The following is a 9178-nucleotide window of genomic DNA, read 5'->3' on the forward strand; positions in this document are numbered from 1 at the left end:
TTTTACGCTTTTAATTTATTTTTATTACAAGAAAACAAAAATTACAAAAAATAGTTTCATTAATATTTTGTAGTCATTTTTAATCTTGAAAAATACGAAAAATAGTTTGTTTTAACGGTCAGCCTTATTTCAATAGTTATTTTATTTAAGTAAAATTAATTAATAAATAGGGTAGCATTTTGAGTCTCGTTTGCGGGGAAAGAAACAAACTTGGGCTCGAGCAACCCATTTTTAGGCCTAATTTTGGATCTAGCCCGTAATTCCTAGGCTCATACTCCTAACCTAATCCCTACCCTATATAATAGTACCTAATCCCTAAATTAAAAAGGAGGATACCTAGACTAAAAAAACTGAAAACGGCGGAGGAATTGTTGGAAAAGTCTTGGACCACCATTTTTCTGTCTTCTTTGGTTCTCAAAAAATCAAAGACACAGAGATAGAACGAAAAGGCAGCCCTCTCATTTTCCTGACTTCCTCTCACGAAAAGGACCAAAAGCAGCCGCAATTCCTCCAAGGGCTATCGAGCGATGCATCAGAGGTAACTCGGTTTCTCAATTTCCTCAAATAATCGGAAGAGCTTTTCCATTCCAACTTCGCTCGTCTGCTCTCTTTACTCGCTGAACTTGATCCCAATACTCACTCCATTTGTTGTTATATAATGGTGTCAAAATCTTAACAGCCCTACCATAACTGTATTCCCAAGTTCTTGGTCTTCTTATGTTGGTGGAAAGTTTACATTTTTAGTAGTTTTCCTAAAAGGATGGCAGAAGATGGGGTGTAGGATTTGAGCGCCGACGCTGTTCACCAATTCATTTCCGTTCCTATTCCGAGTTTCTGTTACCGTGTAAGTCGTCGAGGTCACCACGGTCCTGGGAATAAAGTTGATTCGCTAGAGGTATTCTATTTTTATATTTCGTCTTTATGACTTATTGAAATTTATTTGATTAAGCATTAAAGTTTGGGATAATATATATTGTTGTTTGGAAGATTTTCTTTAGCTGATGTTTTGTTGTTTGGATCTGTTGTTTTAATTTCTTGACTCATGAATTAATCTTTTCTTAGCTATAATTATTTTAGTTTGTTTATTAAATTCCTTAAGTATATAAACAGTAGTTCATCGTGGCCATGGTTCATAACTGCGCTAGTTGCTTCAGGCGCGATAATAATAATCATCACACCTGTGGGTATGTCTCCCATGGCGTGGTTGTGACACTTAATTTCAAATTAGTTTTAAATATGAACATCCATAGTTAAATGTTTTTCCTTTAATAAAATCGAGGTGTGTCATCCAGTCACCTAGACTATGGCCCTCATATCGATATCTTAACTAGTGTAGAAAATATCTTGAACTTTCGTAGTTTGCTTTAGGCGCATTAATTAAAATTACCATAGTTACGGGTATGGTTTTCGTGACGTAATTGTGATACGTAATCCCCAACTCGGGTGTGCATTTATGTAACCCAAATCCAAATCCCAACAACGTTAAATAAAATGTGTCGTGGACCGCGGGTGCATTTATGTGACGTGGTTCAAGACGTATTTTAAATGACGTTGCAATCTTCCTTAAAAATGATTAAAAGCGGTTAATTAGTTAAAATTGTATCATAGGCTAAAACATGTATTAAAATCGGACAATAGGCCAAATATAACAGTTGAGCGACCGTGCTAGAACCACAGAACTCGGGAATGCCTAACACCTTCTCCCGGGTTAACAGAATTCCTTACCCGGATTTCTGTGTTCGCGGACTGTAATACAGAGTCAATCTTTTCCTCGATTCGGGATTTTAACCGGTGACTTGGGACACCATAAATTATCCCAAGTGGCGACTCTGATTCTAATAATTAATTCTGTTTCAATTGTCACTTAAATTGGAAAAAACTCCCTTATGCCCCTTCTCGGAGGTGTAGTAAAAATGGAGGTGTGACAGCTCTGGCGACTCTGCTGGGGATCATAACCCAGAACTTTTTTTCAGGGTTTAAGAATTCGAGCTTAGAATAACTGTTATATTTTGGCTTTATTCATTATCTGATTTTTACATATTTGAGCCTGATATGATAAATGCCGCTTTTTACCGCTTTGATATTATTTGAATTGTATATAAACTGTTACGAAACCCTTCTCTTCTCATCTTCGGGGATGTGCACGCTGGCGTGACTCCTATTTCTGTTAGTGCATACCTTGAAATAAGAAAGAGGCTCGGACAAGTTACAAATCCGGATGGCCTTTTGGTTCTCGGTACGTAGCCCCCCTCGGCTCGAGTTGTCCGCTCGGATACACAAGTCTTGAACAATATACCCAGGTTTTAAACCTAGAATAACTCGGCCTCATGCGAGATCCCTAGTAGGAACGTTTGTTTACATCATGTGCATTTGACTTTGGGGACTCAACACAGGGGTTGGGTCCGTCTAGGACAGGTATACCCAAATTTAAAAGACCATCCTGATGTATCTTACGTGCTACTTGTACAATTATTTGATTCGGCTTGCATGTTGACTGGCTTCTAGAAAAAAAATCAAAAAAAAGTGAGGTAGATATTTAGAATATTCTGAAACTTTGCCGGAATTAAAAAAAAAAGAAAACGAAAAAGAAAAAGAAAAGTCAGTTCAAAATGAGCCAAAATTTTCAAGTGTCATGTTTCCCTTGTTCCGTCAAAACGGGCGAACTACGCGAGTCTAATTCTCACCGGATGTGAGATACGTAGGCAAACCTTATCGGTTCCGGCCCATAATTTTCAAAAAATCGAAAAATATTTTTCTTTATTTCCTCTCTAGAAAAGTTTTTTTTTGAGACCCCAATTTTCAAAAATCCAAAAATATTTTCCATTACTTGCTTCTTTAGAAAGCCTTTCTTTTAGACCCTAATTGTTTTTTTTTTTAAAAATAATACAAAAATATTTTCTTTTAATTTTCTCAAAATCCAAAAACATATTCATTCTTATTTCGAAAATTCAAGATTCAAAAATATTTTCTTTTTTTCAGAAGCATTTCTTTCATAAATTCAAAATAAAATTCCAAAAATATTTTCTTTCTTCTTTAGAAATTTTTTCTTTCGAAATTCCAGAAAAAACAAATTCAAAAAAAAAATTGTTTTTTCTTTAGAAGTCTTTCTTTGCAAAAATACCGAAGAAAAATTAAAATTCAAAAATATTCCCTTTCTTTTTTATAAGTCTTTCTTTTGATAAAATAAAAAATTCTAAAAAAAAGTTAGTTTATTTACTTTATTCATGATCTTTCCGAACTACGCAAGATCTGATTCATGTTCCCACATGATACGTAGTCAACCCACATAAGGTTCGATCACCATTAAAAAGAAATGAAGAAATGAAAAAATAAAAAAATATTGATAATAATAAGGACCGACTGAGTCCATTCTAACATGTTTTGTTTTGAATTGTGAAGAAAGTTGAGGTGATCGGTTTGTGGTAAGCTGGAAACACAAGATCCAAGGAAAAATGATAACTGACATCGAAGCTGTTACAAGTGCTCAAGAGACTCAGGGTCAGAGGGTTCAACAAGAGTCTACGGTGTTTGAGAAAAATAGAATACTGAAACAGCAAATGACCAAAATGTGTCAAGCATGGGCCAGTGGTCAAGGACAGCCTCGTCATGAGTCATAATTTGCTACACAACAACAGCAATACCACTCTCCTGAGTACCACTCGTACTCGTTTGATCATCCTGCAAACATTGAGAAGCCTTCCCGAAAGATGGTACAGGAAGAAATGACCCAAAGAGTGAAAAGCTTAGAACAACAGTTGAAAAACATGCAAGGGTTGGCAGGTCAAAAGAGTGTTGCCTTCAAAGATCTATATATGTTCCCCGATGTCCACTTGCCGCCTGGTTTCAAGACTCCCAAATTTGAAAAGTATGATGGACATGGAGATCCCATAGCCCACCTGAAAAGATATTGCAATCAACTGAGAGGTGCGGGAAGAAACGAAGAATTGCTGATGGCTTATTTTGGGGAAAGCCTTACGGGAGTAGCATCCGAATGGTTTTAGGATCAACACACATCTCGCTGGTATGTCTGGGATGACATAGCACAAGCCTTTGTCAAACAGTTCCAATACAACATTGACATTGCCCCATACCGCAATTCCCTTTCAAACCTGAAGAAGGAACCAAGTGAAAGTTTCAGGGAATATGCCATTAAATGGAGAGAGCAAGCAGCTCGAGTTAAGCCACCCATGGATGACCACGAGCTAATCACTGTCTTCTTTCAAGCGCAAGAGCCAGATTACTTTCAAAACATGATGTCCGCAGTTGGCAAATCCTTCTCGGAAGCAATCAAAATGGGAGAAATGCTAGAGAATGGTTTTAAGACAGACAAAATTATAAGTCAAGCAATTCTCAAAGTCGCAACTCAGGTTGTCCCGATTGAATCTGATAATTTTAGTGACACGAATGAGAAGCACAAAGAAATCATGATGACATCAGGGTTGAGAAGAGGTCCTAGGAGAGCATCGCAAAGGTATGAGCAACCTCATCAGGTTTCCCATGATTCCCCTGAATACTATTATCTACTTTAGAACCCTCAATACTCTGTTGTTGCACCTCAGTATGTTGCCCGGTCACCAAGACACCCCAGAAGGCGAGCACCAGCACCGCAAAATCTCCACCAGCCTCCATAAAATTTTCAAATGCCCTATAACCCACATCCAAGCCAGGGGTATAGAAGGGAACAAAGGCTGAAAGATAATTTTACACCAATCGGAGAGTCCTATGCAAGCTTGTTTGAGAAATTAAAGCAGTATGACATGATTGCACATATTCCTCCAAATCATGTGGATCCCCGTGCAAGAAGCTTTGACCTTTCTAAAAGGTGTGAATACCATTCCAATGCCTAGGGGCACAATATTGAAAGCTGTCGGGATTTGAAAAGAGAAATAGAAAGGATGATCCAGGAAAACCTGATTGTGATCCAAGGCAGTGACATCCAGAATATCTCGCAGAATCCTTTACCTGCACATCATGATGCACACTTTGTGGGGATGATGCCTGGTGACATGGAGTATGAGAATCCTCTCGGGAACTTGCTAACTGAAGTTAATGATGTTGAAATTAGAGAAGGCTCTGCTGATTCTGATGAGCAAATTTGTGGCTAAATACCAAGCCTAGCAATTGGAAAGTCATTCCCTCCTCACTAGGAAGGAATCTTGGTAGCTTGTTTTGATGTTTTTTCCATTATCTAGGCTATTTCAGGGTTGTGATCCAGATTTTACTTGTTTTATTGAGTCAAACCCATTCTATTTTGTTTGTATGAGTCATGTTTGTCTATTTTTGTTTCATTATCCGAGTTATTTTAGGGCTGTAACTCGGATTTTAGGTTGTTTGTTTAGTTGTCAAACCCTTCCATCCTTGTTCAATAAAATACAGTTTGTCATTTTGTGTCATTCTATTTCTAGTTCTTTTCTCGCTAGTTCTAATGACATGACATGCATGCAAAAATTTTGGCCAAATCTTAGAAACTGATTTAATCTGGAATAGGATAACTGGAAAAAGAAAAAAGAAAAAAACAAAATACTTTCGAGGATGAATAAAGAGTTGAATTACTTTGGAATTAAGATCGAGTAAAATTCACCTTCAAATCATTGTAAAGATCGAGCTTGAGGATGTTTAATCAATTGAAGTCTGTTGGAAAGTTTGACATTAGGGGATGGAAAGTGTCTTGTGACCACGGCACACCAAGAAGACAGATATGTTCGTCAATATTGTGATCGCGAAAAGATAACCTGATTGGCATTCTCGAGGCTGGGACGCCCTTTTCCTGCTACCCAAAAACTTTATACCCTTTGTCACCCCTTTGAGCCTGTGTTATTTTCTTTGACCACCCTCTTTTGGAATCAAGTTTAGAGTCGAAAAAAAATACAAAAAAGGAAAAAAAAGGTCCATGTCCCAAGAGTACAAACTGGGGCAATTCTTAGAGAGTTCAAATGAAAACAAATGAAGAAGAAAAGAATTGTCAAAGGTCCATGCCCTCAAAAAATAGAAGCTGGGGAAAACCAAAAAAGGAAAAAAAAGAGGGAAAAAAAAAGAAAAAAAGAGAAATAGAAAAAAAGATGAAAAATAGTTAGGTCAGATGTTTGAACTATGTTCGACTTGATTCCTTAAAAAATAAGGATACGTAGGTAGCCTCACGGTTCGGTCCAACCAAATAAGAATTCAGAAATAAAAGAGAAAAAAAAAGAGAAAAAATCTCAAAAAGTCCCCAATAGCTGAAACTGGGGCAGAGATTTTATTTCACTTTTGAAAGAGTCGATTCCAAGAGTTGTAAGTCCACAACCCTCTTTACTTTGAGTTTATTTTGAGCCTTCATGGCGTCCTTTATTTCCAACCCTATCCAAAATCCTTCCAAATAAAGACCTCCCGATATGCCTTCAAGAATGCCAAGAGAAGCATGCAATGAGCAATGGTTGTCACATGACGTAGAACATCGTCGAGTTTCTCACAAAAAAGGAAAGAAAAAGAAAAGAAAAATGAGAGAGTCTTATTAGTGAAAACCCTCACGGGCACAGTAAGACGACGGTAAACAGAGATGAATAAATGAGAGAGACTTGTTGGTGAAAATCCCTCGGGGCACTACTAGTCGAAAGTGAGTCGCGAAGCTGATGCAAAGAATTGGCACGAACAAACCCTACTTCAAAGCTCATAAGAATGGCAAAAGGGAAGATTGGATTAGTTTGATAGATTAGGCCGTTGAGTCCAAAATGCATGTCATGATCATTAAGTCTAGTTATTGAAAAAAAAAAAGAAAAAAAAACCTTCCTTCTATCCTTCCCGACATGGACATTTCTTATTAATATTATTTCTTTGCATCATTTGTGTCCTTCCCTCTGAGTCAGTCCTTATCAAAACAAGCAAGAAAAGATTTCAAAATCTGCTACCAGCTTTTCAATTGTATAAAGCAAATTTGGCCAACACTCAGTTATTATTGTCAACATGCCTTGAGGATTCATGCAAAGGCTCCCCTTAAAGATAACTGGTGATTCTCTCCGAAAGACAAATTGCTCAAAAGCAAGAAGTCATTCAAGATATCGGAAAAGGTCACCTAAGCAAAGATCTCCAATTGGGATAAGGCTATTTGAGCTGCAAATACAAATGGTACTGGTGTTAAACAATCAGAGTTGGTGCAGAACAAAGGTCTTTTGAGACCGACTTAAGCTGATTGAGCAGAAGCCAAGCTGCCCAAGACTCAAGGCCACAAACCGACCACCATTTTCAAATCTGACAAATTTTTCTTTGTATGAAACAGGAACAAAGCGGTACAAGGAAAGTGATTCAAAAAGAGAAAAAAAATAAAAAAAAACAACAAAAAAAAAGAGAGAGAAGAAAAGGAAAAGACGAGAAGAGCCGACAAAGGGAAGTTTCTCAACTCTTTGTCTTTATTTGTCTTGCTAATTATGCATAAAATCTTGCCATTGATCTTCGCATTTTTCCTCCTAGGATAAAAGTCATAGTCTGATGGATTTTTCTCCCAATATCTTAGTCTGATGAATCTTTCTCCTAAAATAACAAAAATAGACCTAGTCTGATGAATGTTCTCCTAGGATCAAAATCTTAGTCTGATGAATTTTTCTCCTAAGATAAAAATACCTAGTCTGATGAACTTTCCCCTAGGATCAAAATCTTAGTCTGATGAATTTTTCTCCTAAGATAGAAAACCTAGTCTGATGAATTTTCTCCTAGGATAGAAATCTTAATTTGATGAATCTTTCTCCTAAGATAACAAAAATAGACCTAGTCTGATGAATCTTCTCCTAGGATCAAAATCTTAGTCTGATGATTTTTCTCCTAAGATAAAAATACCTAGTCTGATGAATTTTCTCCTAGGATCAAATTCTTAGTCTAATGAATTTTTCTCCTAAGATACCAAAACAAAAAACAAAAAAACAAAAAAAAAAGAAAAAAGGACCTAGTATGATGAATTTTCTCCTAGGATAAACGTCTCAGTTTGATAAATCTTTCTCCTAAGATAGAAAACCTAGTCTGACAAATTTTCTCCTAGGATAATTTGAAAAAAAGGAAGTCTGGATTTGAAAAAAAGGGGTCAATTTTTAGTTTTCTTAAGATTATGAATGTTTAATTTTCCTGAAATCAGGGGGCCCCGGCCGGGGAATAGGGTCAGTCTTTACTTTAGTCAAGCTTAGTTTATAGTTTTCCTAGTCTATTCTTTAGTTTACTCTCATCATTGCATCAATAGTACACGTGGTTTACAATTTTGCTAACAACTCACAAATCTTCCTAGTGCAAACTGGGGCAGAAAAAATTTCTTTTGTTTTGTCTGTTTTGTTGTAATCAGGCGCCCACCTAGAGAACAAGAGAAGACAACTCAAGTTTCAAGGGAAAACAGTTTCGAAGGAAGACAGTTCAAGTTTCAAGGGAAAATGGTTCAAGGTGCAAGGGAAAATAGTGTCAAGTAACAAGAGAAGATGGTTCAAGTTCAGCAATCAGGCGCCCACCTGGAAAAAAATGGGAATTCAATCCATAATGCAATTCAGGTCAGCAACAAAAGAAGCTCGCATCAAGAATACGAGTCAGCAGTCCAAGATGATCAACATAAGTTAGTCACAATCCAGAATAAAAAGAAAAAAAAAACAAAAAGAAAGACAAGAAGTGAATCCAAATGCAGAAGTTAATGAAAGATGTGAGTTGCTCAAGACATGGCTGAGGTCACAAGCTCTACATGTCCCGTCTTGATTTGAAAAAGCTGAAGAAGATTGAACCAACACCTGCAGCTAACAAGCATCAAGATTCAGATCAGAGTCTACATGAAGAACCAACCAAGACTCAAGATCAAGCTTCAGAAGACTTGTAGATAGGAATCTTGTAACTTGTAGCTGATAGGCTTAGTTAGTCTTTTTCATTTTTGATTTTGATGTATTAATGGGATCGTGGACCGGAACCTCGATGGCACCTCAATCGGTTCTCCACCTCGGTATACTCCATCACCTCACTCACCTCTGAACTACACGTGGCCTGATTTCTTTATAGCCAATGATATGTAGGCAGCTCAGATACTAGGGCTCGGTCACATTTCCCTTTTCTCTTAGTTTTGGTCTCCTTAAATAAGGGTCGGGTCAAAAAACATGTCTAGTCGTTCTTTGTCTGAAAATACTTCGTCTTTCCAGTCAAAGAGAGGCAGCTGTAGACATGTGATTTTTTACCCTTCTCAAGATTT

At 37.1% G+C, this 9178-nt stretch overlaps 1 long non-coding RNA gene across 1 annotated transcript; it reads left to right on the forward strand.

Moving 5' to 3' along the window:
• Window positions 1-329: 329 nt before the first annotated feature.
• LOC142181229 (uncharacterized) lies at window positions 330-8641 on the forward strand. Its single transcript, XR_012709763.1, has 2 exons — window positions 330-538; window positions 760-8641. It is a non-coding gene; the product is annotated as an uncharacterized LOC142181229 (long non-coding RNA).
• The last annotated feature ends 537 nt before the right edge of the window (window positions 8642-9178 follow it).

The sequence above is a fragment of the Nicotiana tabacum genome, chromosome 5 (genome assembly GCF_000715075.1).
Source record: "Nicotiana tabacum cultivar K326 chromosome 5, ASM71507v2, whole genome shotgun sequence".
Lineage (NCBI taxonomy): Eukaryota > Viridiplantae > Streptophyta > Magnoliopsida > Solanales > Solanaceae > Nicotiana > Nicotiana tabacum.